Consider the following 15,575-nt stretch of genomic DNA (forward strand, 5'->3'; position numbering starts at 1 on the left):
CATTTAGATTACATATATATACGTATATGTATGTATAGATTCACACATATGTATTATATATGTAATATATATATGTATTTTATATGTGTGTGTATATATATATATATATATAGACTTTTTTGTGTATGGCGTAAGGTAGAATTCAAAACGCAGTTTTTCCCTCATGGAAAAAAAATTGATCAAGTCCCTTTCATGAAAGATCATCCCTTCCCCAGTGCACTGCAATGTCCCCTTTGTCACAAATGCTTAAGCCATTTCAAATTGTTCTTTTTTGTTACCAGCAGCCAGAGAATCACATCTGATGTATGTATATGTATGTGAGTGTGTATACATATTTTCCTTCATACCGTAAATACTCATTAAGAATATAGTTTTTCATATGTGCTAAATATTCTGTTATAATGATGCAGCATCATCTATTTAACCAATACTTGGATGCTGGACATTTGCTTCTAACTTTTGGTTATTATAAATGATTCTAAAATGAATATCCTTGTCCATAAATATTTGCACATACATCTCATTATTTTCTTTAAGTAAGTTCCTAGAAGTGGAATTAAGGGTTAAAATGTACAAATTTTTAAAGCCTTTGGATAGATACTGCAAAATCAACATAGAGTTAAACACAACCTGAAAAAATGTGTAGAGAATGCACTTTTAAAGTACCACAATTCTGCAGTGGGGAAGCTGATAATACTGCTTTCAAAATACAAATATATTTATTTAACTTTTCTCTTATAATCTTCACTGATTTTTTTCTACTATTTACCTTCCTAATAACAATAGAACTCAGCAGATTGGAAATTACTTGCCCTAATGTGAGATTGGTTGTCTGGGAATACAATAAAAGATGTCAACATAAAAGCCTGCCTGCTTATTTCTAGTACTCACAGCTAAGAATGCAGGTAATGGGGGCAGGTAGATCTCATATTCAACATAGTATTCCTGCTTTCTTTTTCAATTCATAGAGTCTTTTTTTCCTTTATTTCACTGTCGCCATTTTCTTTTCTACAGGCTGTGAAGGACCCAGGAATGGAATGGAATGGAGATGATAAGGTGCTTTGGAGGGATGTAGGACTTGACTGGTGGAGGAGAGGGGGAGATGGTGGTAGAAAACTGCTCCTAAGTACTCCACCCCACAACTGTTCATGTGTTGTCTTCACAGCTGAGGAAGGCATGGAGAGATGGAGGAAAGGACAAGCAGAGTCGGGGGAGGTGGAAGTCCCACCTAAGGGGATTATGAAAGACTTAGAAAGACTACAGAGTAATTGTCGTCATCTCTCTTTGGCCAGAGCAGACTGAGCCAAAGATGCCACGGTGGCTATTTCTGCAGAGTTTCAGAAAAGAGAACCTTCTGAGTTAGTGAAGGAGCTTTCAGTTGCCATGGTGATGCAAGGCTTAGTGGGAGGGCTCTGACTTACCTTCACAAAGGCGGGGATTTATTCTTCAGAACCAAGTCAAAAAACTGTATCCGTTAAGGTTCGGGAGCAGGGTCTCTGCGAGCAGATTTGAAAGGCTGAGAAGGGCTGGCTGGAACCTAAGCCGCAGCGCCAGCACTGCAGTCCCCCAGCACTTGTCGGTCTGCGGTTGCCTCCTGAGCCCGCCCAGAGAAGTCTGCCCCAGAGGAAGGGCCGTGTATGGCGTGTGCTGGATCTAAAACAGTGGTCCTTGGGGAGTAATTACAAGCACAGGGGAGGAAACTTACTTTTCTGACTGAGGAAGGCATTAGGGCAGCTTGTGTGTTCCTGGAGGGGCAAGGAGGTGTGTGTACCTCCCAAGAGGGGCTCACCCACCACCACTGATGGTCTAGGAAAGCACCTAGGCCTGTGAGGGATGGAGCCCTAAAAGAGATGGAAATGGATGCTCTGAGGAGGGGTCCCCAGAGGAGCCTCCTGTGCTCTGGCAGACCAGTCAGACTGTGGCCAGACTTCGGCTGTCTTTGAATAAGCATCTCCGTTTTCATGGTATTGTACTTTCCGTTGTGTTGCTATTGTCGCTGTTGTTTGTTTGTACTTACTTTCTTCATCATGTCCCTTTTAAAAATCTCTGATTTTTCTCTTGGCCAAAGAAACTTGAAGGAAAAAAGAAGTTTCAGACGATTGTAGGTTGAATTGTGCCTCACAAAAATAGTATATTGAAGTCCTAGGCCTGGTACCTATGAACACGACCTTATTTGGGAATAGAGTCTTTGGAATAGGGTGGGTCCTAAATCCAGTGGGTGGAGAGAGAGATTTGGAGACAAGAGAGTCACTCCCAGGGAAGATGCCCACGTGAGGATGCAGGCAGAGGCTGGAGTGGAGCATCTGTAAGTCAAGGAACGCCAAGGATTGCTGGCAACCAGCAACCGTCAGGAGCTAGGAAGAGGCAAGGAGAAATTCTCCCCTAGAGGTTTAGGGAGAAGCATGGTCCTGCCAACACCTTGATTTCAAACTTCTGGCCTCTAGACTGTGAGAGAATAAATCTCCATTATTTTAATTTGTTACGGCAGCTCCGGGACCTCATGCACAGGCTGAGGCTTAGAGCACCCTTGCTGTGTTGAGTAACTGAGGAGATCTGAGCAAATACATAGGGGAAGCAAATCCAGAACTGCATTTAGTTACAGTATGGTTCTAGCCTATAGCAGTTCCTTACAGCCTGGCTTACCCCAGTCACCTATGGGGATTCAGAGGCGCTGAGACCTTACAAGCATATTGTATAGATCTAACTGGACTTTAACTTTTTCAAAATTCTGGTTTAAAAGCACATAATATATATTTACAATCTTGACCATTTTTAAGTATGTGGTTTAGGGATAAGGATATAGTGGTCTCCCCCTTATCCTCGGTTTTGCTCTCTTCCATTACAGTTACCCACGGTCAACTGCAGTCTGAAAATACTAAATGGAAAATTCCAGAAATAAGCAATCCATAAATTTTTAACTGAGTGCCGTCCTGCATAGTATGATGAAATCTAGTCCCGTCCTGAACCATCCCTCCCGTGACAATGAGCAGCTCGACAGTCAAGGTAACATTTATTCTACTTAATAACGGCCCAAAGTGCAAGAGCAGTGACGCTGGCAAGCCAGATATTCTACTGTGCCTAATTTGTAAACTGAATATTACCTTAGGGATGTCTGTATAGGAAAAAGCAGGGTATACGTAGGGTTCAGCACTGTCTGCGGTTCAGGCATCCACTGGGGATCTTGGGCTGTGTTTCCCTCAGATAAGGGGGGCGAGGCTACTGTATTCACAGCATTGTGGGACCTAAACTTGTTTAGAATCAGAAGATATATACTTTTAAAAAGTGATTAACATACAATTATTCTTATTCATCACTTGCTAATTATTGATTACAAGCTTGAGTCTTGGTACTGATTCTCTCTCTTAAGGGTACAAAGTTTACACTGAGCCAAGCAGGTTAATATGAGGTTTTGGATTTTGAAATTATAAAGAGGTCATCTCTTAGCAACTAAGCTTAAAGCTAATGTCATGCTTCATTTGGAATTCTTTGTTAAATTGGCTTTGGTCACTCAGTGCTAGGTTTAAACAGTAAGAGAGAGTGTGGGGGATGTTCTTGCTCTATTGTGATAAATGTGACTACTCAAGGGTACTGCTGTGGACACTGGGATGTAGAATTCAGTCAGTCTGGCACAGTGCCCACCACTTTACAGAATGAGGAGAAAGCTGACATTCGGAAGAAGAGAGGCTTTGTGGAGGAAGTGTCATCAGAAGTGACCTTCAGGAACAAGTCCAGTGTTGTCACAGGCAGCCCTGAGTTAGTTATTACAGAAAGTGCAGAGGAGATCTGGGTCAGAGGTGAGGAGCACGGTGGGCATCCTGAGGAAGCCAGCACATAAGCCAGGAGGAGTCTTCCAGTCTATCTTGAGCTTCACCCCAGTCTGTGTGCCCTCATCAACCAAGACAGGTGTGTGTGGGGTTCCTCTTGGTCCCCTGGCTTTCATCTTGCTCAGTATTCTGTGCCTGACCTCTCTGGGATGTACTGGCTCAGGTTGAAGAAGGGATACATACCAACTTCTTCCCACCTGCGAGCCCCCTGAGCCAGCTGCTTTGAGTTCTTGACCCTGAGGCTTCTCAAGCAGAAGCCTCTTAGAAGCAGGGAGCACAGACGCAGCACTTTCTTCCACCCTCCCCTCTGTTAGGACATTTTCATAGATGGTGGTCATCTCCCGGTTGTGGCACTGGTGAGTGGGCTAGTGGTTACTGGTCTACATTGTGGTCTGGGTAGCCTGAGGTCGTATCTAGGCACTTGCCCCAGGGAGGGGCATCTTTTCATTACACAGAACACACCCACCCTGTTGGCTAGGTTCTAATGCTTCTGATGTCAGGGATACAGGCTAGGGTTAACTGGTTCCATTCAAAGAAGATTGGAAAAAAAGCCCTCTTTCTTTAGTCGAGATAGTGCCTCAACAACAAAACCCTGGAAAGCTCTGCAGCTTATAAGCCAAAGTTTTATTTCTTGCTTTTGCTGAATGTCCATTGTGGGTTGAGTGTGGCTCAGTCCCAGCTTATCTTTACTCCGGGGCGCAGGCGGATACAGCAGGCTCTAACTAGAACATTGCTATTTCCTGCTGGGGAGGAGTTACGTGAACCACCCATTAGCTCTTAAAACTGCCGCTTGGAAGTTATCCAGAGTTCTTCTGCTCCATTTCTAGCCACCAAAGTCAGTCATATGGCCACGTCTGCTGTCAGCGGTATCGGGAAATGATAATCCTCCCCTGGGGAGTAGTATGGAATATTTGTGGAAAATAATACAATGTACCCGACGTGCTCATCAAAGGAGTTACTTCTCAATTTTATTGTAAAATTATCACCTTAACTTACACACTGATGGGACCTGTATTTGCCATCTCTTGAAACAGTGGGAGAATCTGAGTGGTAGGCACTGCTGCTCAGGTGGTTGAAGGTCTTTCAGGTTGGGTAAGGAGTTGAGCAATAACAGATGCAAAGTGCAGTGTGTGATTTAGGTTGGAGGAACAGAGTGGGAGGCAAGCTTAAGGAGGAAGGTGGAGCCTGGGTGTGGAGTAGGAGGTCTTCAGAACTAGGGGGTTTAGAATTATTCTTTAGGCAGTGAAATCCCATGGAGGATTTTAGAGTGTTGGAATGCATACTCTTCCTAGGAAGACTCCCAAAGGCATTACTGAGGATTAATTCAAGGCCAGGTACCAGTTAGAAACTATCACTAGGAGAGTAATGATGATTTTAGAGCTCCTTTGAGGAAAAGGAGATATGGGTGTTTAAATCCAGAATTTGATTTCAGTTTCAGATAAATTTAAGAACTACCTTTGAAATACAGCTGGGTGATTCTGGAGAAGTTTCCCTATCTCTCTAAACCTCAGTTTCCTCTCTGTAACATGGGGATGATAGTAATAGAATTGCCTTTCATAGTTTGTTGGGGGAACTAAATAAAGTAACATGTAAAATGCTTAGCAAAAAGCAGTACACCTAGCAAGTCCTTAGACGTGGAGAAGCAGAGACACTGGAGATTTAGAATCACTAGGATTTGGTAACTGCATGTGAACAGTGAGGATGAGGGAGGATTTGAAGAACGTATCAAAGTTTCTAAGCTGGGGAATGGTAATGCCATTCATGTATACAGGAGCTGACAATGGTTGAGGGAGAAGAAACACTGAGTCTGAGGTTCCAGGCAGATATCTGTGGAGAAGGTTCCCAGCAGGTGCTTAGAAATCTGAGCTTGGCTCAAAAGATAGGACGTCTACAATGAGTCATTTAATGCTTGTGTGGACAGATGACTTCTGGGGGCTTTGCTGCAGAAAATAAGTTTATACCTTTGAGCACATCTTTGTACCCCGAAGAGCTGGGGGAAGAGACTATTCCCAGGCTGAAGGTCCCTTAGGCTAGTGGTTCTCAGGCTTGAGTGCATCAGTATTACTGGGGCTTCCTAAAGTTTCTGATTCAGTTGGGTCAGGGGTGTGTCCTGAGAAGATGCATTTTTAAGACGTTCCCAGGTGGTGCTGCTGCTGCTGACCAGGAGACCACACTTTGAGAGCCACTGCCTTTGGCTGTTAGAGGGCTCCAAAAGGAAGCACCTCGTTTGTGCACTGGGGCATAACAGCTCCCACGTGGGAGAGGCCTTCATGATCTGTTTTCCTTGCTCACATGCTTCCCTCATCGGTGAGCACTATTTTAGCTGAGGGCTTCTTCTTTCCAAAGGAGTCGTGCTTTCCAAAGATGCCGAGAAAAGAAATCTCTGGTGTTTTATTTACAAGCACGGAATGCCCTGGAGGGGGCCCAGAACCTAGCAATGGGGATATCACAATTAAAAATGCTACAGGCAGGAGCCCGGGTGTGTGGAGAAGACAAGGGCTCAGGGCTGCTCCTCCCAAAATGGAGCCCAGGTTCATAGGCTTGGTGTGTGTGTGAGAAACAGAAAGCAAGTGGTTTCTTGATGGTTGGCACGTGGAATATAAGGAAGGGGAGGGGCCGGGGGAAGCAATTCAGAGACTGGTGGCCCCATCATGATACAAATTGAATGTAAACAGATTTTAATTTTTTGTATAGTAGCTATGATGTCGGTGTGGAAAGGATGGCCTATTCAATAAATGGTACTGGGATATTTATCTATCTGCTAGAAAAAAGATTAGATCCTATAAATTTCTTACTTATACTTTCTACAAGTAAGAACAATAACCTGTATAATCATGGTACAACTACCAAAATCAGAAAATTAGTATTGATACATTGCTATCAACTAATTCTCAGACCCCGGTTCAAGTTTCATTAATTGTCCCCAAAATGTCCTCTATAGCAAAAGTATACAGTTCCGAATCTCACATTGCATTTAGTTATGTCTCTTTAGTCTTCATCAGTCTAGAACAATTTCTTAGTCGTTTCTTGGCTTTCATAATCTTGACCTTTTGGAAAATTATGGGCAAGTTATTTTGTAGAATATTCCTCAATTTGGGTCTCCTTGATGTTTCCTTATGATTGTATTCAGGTGGTTCTTTTTTGGTAAGAATATTGCAGAAGTGATGCTGTATTTTTCCAGATGCATAAAATGTTAGGCCAAAAAAAAAAATGATCCTGTAAGAATACCTACCAAATGATTATTCCGTTTACATAATGTTTAAAAAACCTACAAAACTAAATAATATATTTTTAGAGACACATACATATCTAGTAATTCTATAAAGAAAAGCAAGGGAATGATAAACACAGATTCAAGATAATGATAAACAAATTCAGGATAATGATAAAATCTAGCAAAGAGGGAGAGGACTGTGATTGGGAAGGAATTTACGGTGACTTCATCTGTTATTTTATTCTTTATACTTTATACGTAAATTGCAAATTTTCCTTGGTGTACATGAAATATTTCACAATTGAAAAAAAAACTCTTTTATTTCTGACCCTCGTTTTTCTGACTTTGCAGTGGGCTAATGGAAATGTTTCTTCTGGACTTTGAGCTAGCATTTGAAGTCCATGCCCTAGCTCACAATGATGGTGCAGAATGATAGGTCTATGTATACCTGTTGTCCAGCCTAATTATTAATAGTGCTTTCAAAAGTGCTCCTGTTTGGAGGATAAATTACATTAAGTTCTACCTGCATGTATATGGCACATTCCTTCTCAAGAGTTCAAAGCACTTAAAGAACTATTTCCTCCTCTCAGACTGCACCCATTTTATAGATGATGGGGCAGCATCGCTGAAAAAAAATCAGTGATTGAACTTGTTCCTGCAATTGGTCAGTCCCAAAGCTGGAACAGGGCAAGCGTCCGGAGCGGTTGTGTTACAGGAGCAATGCTTTTATTTCTATAAACAAGCCCATGTGGGAAGGTTGCTTGGTAAGTATACTATTAGATCAACTGGAGTTAGTTGGAGTTAGTGCTATCAGAGTTTTACAAACTTTAACCAAACTCCATTTAGCCTTTCTCTCTAAACCCAGAAGTCTTGGTTTTTCTGTTTTTCTCCCCTATCCAGAAACTTCAAATAATTGGTGTTTTTTAATCCCATTGTTTCAGTTCCTAGTGTGCTTTCTTTGGCATCTATCTGTGCTTGGCACATGAGGAGGCATATAAAGAGCAGCTTGTCTCCCCCTTACTGGTATTGTCATTATTGTGCGCACACTTCGGCTTCCAACATCCTCATTGAATATACAAAACCATTCATTCTAGCTTTGGCCCCAGCAATTGAAGCAGGTTAATTTCTTTAATAAACTTACGATGACTCCTAGGTTCCACTTTGACTAGGGTAGTGCATGTACTGAGTTATCTCATTGTGGCTTTAATTTGCATTTCCTTACGATGTTGTATACTTAGTGGGATGTAGTAGAAAATTCAGATATTATTATTTTATAAGTATAATTTTAATTCTTCCTCCCTAAATATGTAACGGAATACTTTTCCACACTGCACTTTTCTCCAGGTTCTTGCCCATTCGCCTATCATTGAGACACCATTCTGTGGTTTGCCCTGATCAGATTACCATTTAGTAACCTGAAAAGACTTCCAAAAACTGGAGGTTTCATGAGTGTTTCTTACTCTACATTTAATTTTTAAAATTTAAATAAGAATTCTCTTGCAATGATTCCTAGAAACTCCACCGTGGTTCCTTTTCCATTGAGAGATCAATTTACTTATCCCTATCCTTTGTTTCCTGTCTTAAACCAGTGTTCCATTCATGGCAGAATTTTCCAATCTCCAGCCAAATCCCTAAACATACAGTTTTTAGGAATGCGTGTATGTGTGCATGTACGTGTGTGTATATTGATTTCATCAGAAGTTGGGAAAAATGCAGATCATGAACTCACTTAGCAACATCAGGCTTATATCGCTGCCTCCTTGCTTGATGAAACCAATCAAATTTTGGTTCAAGTTTCAGCAAAATTCCACTCTAAGTGATGTTATGACTTTAAGCGGGGAGGACTCCTTTCTGCGCTCCTACAGCATTTTGGAGGAAAAGGATGGGAGGCTGACAGGCAAAGTGGTTAAAGGTTAAATCAAAAGCTGAAAAGTCACTGAATGCAAAATAATTCAAACTCAAAATGAGGACTTCTCAGAATAAAAGAAAAAAACTGTCAAACCAGCAGTAATTGAGGGAAAAGTCAAATGGAGGATGGAAGTCTCCCTTCCCAGAAGAAAGGGCTACTCTGTCTTTATTGCCTCCCTCACTCTTCCTTTTTAAAATTAAGGATGAGGAAGGTGACAAACTAGAAAAGATGGATGGAGGGAGAACAGAAGAAACTCTGGCTGAGCGAGCGCTGCAGGGGCGGAGGGTGAGAGGCCCCACCTCATGCTTAAAGGGATCTGAGAACTGGGTGAAGAGCTGCCAACAGCCGGAATATGAATTAAAGAAGGTGACCTTACAGAAATAGGGAAAATGACCTCTCTCTGAGATCTAGAGGGAAAAGATGAGGATGTCAACTAGTTAGGAAAAAAAAAATCATTGCACATTGGAGTGTGAAAAGACTTTAGAGGTCACGGAAACCAAACCGTGCATTTTACAGATGGGCTAACAGCCGAGAAGAAAGAGCCGTCAGAGTCCAGACTGGCCCGTGACAGTAGAATATGTTTGCATTTGAACTAATACAAAACAGTGCCCCCTGATCTTCAAAGAAGCTGTATACTACTAGAAGATACACTCTTTTTATCGTGGGGCTTTTTGTAACACTTAGCACCATCATGTCCTGGTTTAAGAAGCACCAGATTAATTGACTTGCCCAAGAACCACAGCTTGTTTCATGAGATGATTTAAAATTTTATTTTTAAGTATTTGGAGAGATGTGTCACCATCATATTTGATGCTTAAGCAATAGTTCCATACTTCTTGATCATTTCAATAAAGACGGTAGGATATCTGAACAGTGTTGTGGTTCAAGTTTAGTGCTATATACCTGGCGGCTGAGTGGATCAGGGCCAAGGAAGACAAGGGACTTCATTTCCGCCACCCTCATACCAGCCGGGGCCCAGCTTGGGCTGCGAGGACAGCCTCTGGTGGGTCCTCCACCTCCTGTCTTGCTCCTTCCAACCCACCTTCTGCGGCAGCTCTCAGAGCGACCTTTCTAAAACGCAAATCTGATCATGCTGCTCTCGGTACAACTCATGGACCACAGGTTGGATTCGAGACTTCTTAACCTCTAGGTCCTCCCTCCCCTTGTCCCCTGATTTGTGGTTCCCCTCCTAACATGGTGTGCTCAAGCTCTTATTACTCGTAGCTCATCAGGCCAACTTCCGGTGGCTGTATCTTTGCTAGCAGTTCTCCTCTGCCTAAGATGTCCTTCTCCCCTTCCTCCTCTTCCTGGACAACCTCTACTCATTTTCCAAGACTGAAAGCAGCATTTTCCTTACATGCAATTAAAATGCACCATCCTGCTGAGATTGTCTCATTCCTTCCTGGACATACTTTTATCGTAACACCTATGATATCTTAATGCACTTGTTTGTATACATATCTATGTTAGAGAAAGCAGTGGTTTTCAAACTTTAACGTGCACAGAAGAATCATCTAAGGAGTTTCTTTAAAACGTAGACGTTTCTTGGCCTCACCTTCAGAGATTCTGACTCTAATTAAGGAGGTGATCACAGGTTATCCAGTTCAGGAAGTCATCAGAGGGGTTCACAGACATCTCTGAGCCTGCTCTGAGTCAGGAAGTCTTCACCTGCCTGAAGCACCATTTTTTCAAGGGCAGAAGACACTGCTGATTTGTTCCACCTGCTTCTTCCCGATCATTGACTCACAAGAGTATCATCTTGAGAGATCCCAGCACCCTCTTCCTCCCCTCCCACTCTCTTGGGGGTAAAATATGCAAAACTCATTTATATTCCTGCAAGTAGGTGAGAATAACATTCTGGGCCATCACCATTCAATAATGGAAGCTTTGTGCAAAGTAGTGACAGGTGAGAGGAATGATTTCATTTTTCATTTTGACAATTGGATGAAGCAGATTCCTGGCAGTTCTGCAAAGGTTTTATGCCCACATAGTTACCCAAGGGATCTGCTTAGCAACCAAGAGATGCTGCAAGCAGAGGAGAAGCAGATTCTTCTCTCAGTGGCATCTTGTAACTGAGATGCTGAAGCACAAAGAGGAGAGAGAAGACAGCTCTGACCTAGGGTTCCCACTGGCTCTCTGGTCTCCATAGAGGCCCGTCCTGAATGCCCTGGTCCCTGTCCCCTCCCCAGACCCTACACAGAGCTCACTGTGTGGGAAGCATCATTCCCCAGGGGGCTTGGCTATGCTTAACTAGGTTTTTTCTCTGTGCAGTGATTCTTTTCTGACTATGATATTTAACCTATTTGTTAGAGGCTTTGAGAGGGTTCAGTAGAGCACCCCTCTTCCATGCCTGTGTTTTGAACTGAGAAATAAGACAAAAAAGTAGGCACTTGGGAAACCAATTATGACCAGTTCACTGATAAAGTTGATATTAGAAAATCGGACTATATCAGCAGGCAAGTGGGCTTCCTAATACTGAATCCCAGAGCTGAACTAAACCCCCCAAATGATAGCCCCTCCAACCTTCCTCCCATGAGCTGGGCAATCTAGAGGATGTGCTCTGGGCTGGTAGGTGGGCTTCCTGAAGAACAGGGAGTGGCACGAGCTGGGAAAGTCCAACGTCACCTCTAAATCCACCAATCTGGTGATTCCGTCAGCCTCCCTGAGCGGAGGGCATCAGGGGCAGGGAGAAACCGCAGTGGTACTTGCCTTCATTCAGCAGGAAACAGACACAGATCCCAGCAATCCTACAAGCCAATTATGTTCACTGTTAAAGATTTGGAAAATACAAAAAAGTATAAAGAAGAAAATAAAAGTCACTAGTAATGCCAAAGAGGTACTACATTTCTTCTGTTCTAAGGCACATATTGCTCGCTTTCTAATGTTCCTTAAAAGACTTTTGTTAAGCCTCTGGTACCTTGTTCAGTTGTTAGTATCTTAGAAATGAGGAAATTTGGCAAATTTTGATCATTTTTTCAAAGATAGGGATTATACTAGAGCATCTCGCTGTGTCAATAGGTAGTGAAAATCTGATGTATAATGATTGAAAAATGGTCCACCATCTGAATGTACTGCCCCTTGGCATTTAAGTTGTGGGGTTTTTTGTGTTTTTTTTTTTTTGTTTTTTGGTTTTTTTTTGGTTTGTTTTTGCTTTGTTGTTGGTGGTGGTTTTGGATTGTAGATAATGCTGTGATAAACTTCCTTGTATCTAAGTCTTTGGTTCAAATATGATTTTTCACCCCTCGAAGGGTTGGTCCTCAAATTCAGGATATTAACTTTTTTTAAAGTGCTGGTTTCATGTGACTATATTGTCCTTCAAAATGAGCAACCCTCTTTCAGCACAGTCAGTAGCATTGAATATTACAGGACACTGTTATCAGGTGGGTAGTCTTTTTCTGAATTTGAAGATTGTCTGTCTTCAATACCTATCTTGCAACTCCTTGTCCTCCCTCTCTTCCTCCCTCCCTCTCAGTCCAGCCCAGAGTCTCCTGGGAGGAGGAGAACAATACTTTGCCCCTTAGGCTGATGATGGGGAAGAGAAGCACCCTGAGTGGCCTTGGGCATCCCCAGCTCCTTTCCCCTCTGTCCACACTCAAGGCTGTGGTGGCAAGGTGGCACCATGGCCAAGCACTGCCCAGGGAGCTGACAAATTGAATGCTGTCTCGAAGCTGTAGCATGCCGCTGGTTGAGGCTCCTCCCTGTACCTCTCTCTACCCCAGGACTCAGACTGGAGGAACCTTGAACTTCCTCCGTGAGGAAGCACGACTGATGGGGTGGTCTCCATCTAGCCATCCCTGAGGCAGCAAGGGAAGCCTGTGGCCTGGGTTCGATGCCATGCAACACATTTTCATGAGCATCAGCCCCGGGGAGGGCAGTATTAAGTGCTGCAGAAAGGACAAGGTGTTATTTCTGTTGAGAGCTTTTTATGGCAACAGTTCCACGGATCCCCACCCCACCCCGACCCATCTGCTCATTCCTTGGGTACAGGCAGGAGACTTTTCTGGGTACAGAACTACAGGAAGAAGCAGATTGGACTGTGGTGAATGCAAACCTGGCATGTTTCCTGGGAAAAAACCTTTTTCAGCTCTTGGTTCCCCAGAGAAGAATGTACCCAAACAAAGTGGATCCTATGAACATTCCTCAACGGGAAGATTTTTACCCAGGTTAAGTAGATAATTCCAAGGCCTAAATTTGTGCCTAAATATGCCCAAATCTCACCTGCTTCTTTACCTGCTTCTCCTCGGGGGTGTCTCTTATTTGACACTCAGGTAACACTGGGCTTTAGGTCAAGCTTTTCAGAGTGGAATTTGGTTGGGCTTTTCCTGGTAGGCTGGCTCACAAGATCTGGCAGGCCAAGTTCCTCTGAGCTACAACAATTTTTGTTTAGACACTTTCTAGAATTAAGGGGCTCACAGGCTTTCTGAACCATGTTGTCTGCACCGGGGTAACGGAGCCAGTGGAACATTCCCAAGGGGATAGTGGATGTGGACCAGCGAGAAAGGCAGTTGGAACAGCCAGTCTCTGTGTCAGGAAAGGTGTACGGAAGATACCCTTCTCTAAATAGGCAGGAGTGCAGAGCGCTGGAGTATGTGGCAGTGAGGCAGATGCCATCTTCAAGAAGACAGCCCCCTTGGGGGTTTCTCCAAAGGGACTCAAAGGAGATCCGGAGGCACACTGCATAGAATCGGCTCTCATCACTCCAGAGGGGCTCTGAGAGTTGAGCCGGGCATCCTGGGCCCACAAATCTTCATTAATCTCCCCTCAGTGGCATCCTGTTCCCCGTGGCAGAGCAGAGAAGAATGGGGAAGCTTAGACTCAGACGCACAGATCTTAGCCAGGCCCCAAAGATCCTCAGAGCACAGGAGAGACAGAAAGGGAGTCCACGGGGTTATTTTTCCTAAGGCTCCATCTGTACCATGAGGTTTCCTGCCTGGGGGCAGGGTGGGCTTTAACTCTTAGATCTCTCCAGCCAGATGAGGAGATGGTTTTTGTCAAACAGCACTTAACTGGGGTGGTGTCTCTGCTAAGAGAAGATAGGGGAGCCTACAGGGGCAGCAGGAGGGAAAGTGACCTCCAACCTGTCTATGGGGTGTTTCCTACTCTGAACACTCCAGGGGCTACACTTCTGCTCACCATTTGGTAAACAAATCATGGAAAATAATATATATATGAAGAACAGAAAGGTTATCACTTCCTGAAGATTTAATTTCCTAAGTAAAAGAAGACTAAAATATTAAGATGGGCTTAAAATCAAACATTTTAAACACAAAAAGTTATCTCAAAATAATTTTTAAAATAAGCACTTTGAAATTTCAAACTAAATAAAGGAAGAAAAAATAACTAAAGTAAACTGAGTTTTAAAATGAGAGGAATAAAAATCTTCAAATTCAAAAAATAATATTTAAGAAAGTTTGTATCTAGGAAGTTGGAAGAAAAGTTACCATTCTAATAAAAGAATATTAAGAGTTTTTTTCAAAAGAGAAGCTAGATGAGGTTTAAAATAGGATAAATGGCTGAACTCCAATAGGAGATTAAAAACATGAAAAAAGAAGTGATATGTTATTAAAATAAAACCCAAAAACAATGAGGTGAGAACTTAAAAACATGTTAGTAAGTGAAGCTAACGATAACATGGGATTTGTAAACACTATAGAAAAAATTTTTAATATGTAGGATAAAGTGAAAATGAAGAGTTTTAAAATTTTGAGTTGGGTGAAAGAAAAAGAGGGTGAGGAGGAAACAGATCAGGCAATGGGTTCCGGACGCTATTCCTGCTTCTCTGCTTCTCCCCTTCTCCCCGGCAGTGGCCTCCACTTCAAGGGGTGCCATTTATTGGGGGGTGAAGAGCCAGATGGTGGAAAGTCGAGCTCCTCTTCCCCTCCTTGTCCTACACAGTCCCCAGCAGGCTTGGCTTGGTCTGACCCTGACAGTATTTCTCCTTACTCCTTAGTTCACCCTCCCTATACGAGAGGCGTGATGGAAAGGAATTTTTCAAAGCTACTTCAGCTGTGGTCAGGACTCACAGCCCTAGATCTTGCTGAGCTGTGCCCCCTCGTCCCCGGCCATACTCTCACAGGAAGAGGAGACATGGAAATGGGTGAAAATAAAATCAAATACAGATTGACGTTAAAACGTCTAGAACTGTGAGCTGTTCACTAACACCTCCTTTTGATGTCTTCTGCATCAGAACATAAATACCAGTGGCAGGAAGTTCATCTCCTGCAAAGTTGCTAAAACTACCCCGTATGTAATGATATATTCTCACTGTATTGGCTCAAAATTGTGCAGGATAAAGTGTAACCTAAAGCGAAACCAAAAATAGTTACTTGGTTTCCCTTGCCAAATTTCCTTGAAAAATGTACATGCATGAGAGTTTAAAATTAGGTAATCAGCTAGCACATATTTGCTGAGGCGCCTGTGTTCAGAGGCCTGCAAGGCTCCCCGGAAGCAGGAGGCCAGACTTCCCGGCCTTGCTGTGCACCCGAAGGGCATGAGGCAGAGCCCAGGCTAGTTTTCATAGCTGTGCCCTACTTTTCATCAGTCCGATAGCCATACTTGCTCCTCCAGGATCTCTTTTTGGCCCACTACTAAGACAACCAAGTGTTTTTTTTTTTTTTTTTATTCCCTT

General features: G+C 43.1%; 1 protein-coding gene across 1 annotated transcript in view; it reads left to right on the forward strand.

Annotated features, from left to right (window-relative positions):
- CMYA5 (cardiomyopathy associated 5) overlaps positions 1-15,575 on the forward strand; it is a 197,841-nt gene that overhangs the window by 98,040 nt on the left and 84,226 nt on the right. The window contains exons 14-15 of the mRNA XM_074360286.1: positions 1,015-1,056; positions 2,846-3,003. The gene's annotated coding sequence lies outside the window, so the exon portion shown is untranslated. The remainder of the gene's footprint in view (positions 1-1,014; positions 1,057-2,845; positions 3,004-15,575) is intronic.

This window comes from Camelus bactrianus, chromosome 3, assembly GCF_048773025.1.
Source record: "Camelus bactrianus isolate YW-2024 breed Bactrian camel chromosome 3, ASM4877302v1, whole genome shotgun sequence".
NCBI lineage: Eukaryota > Metazoa > Chordata > Mammalia > Artiodactyla > Camelidae > Camelus > Camelus bactrianus.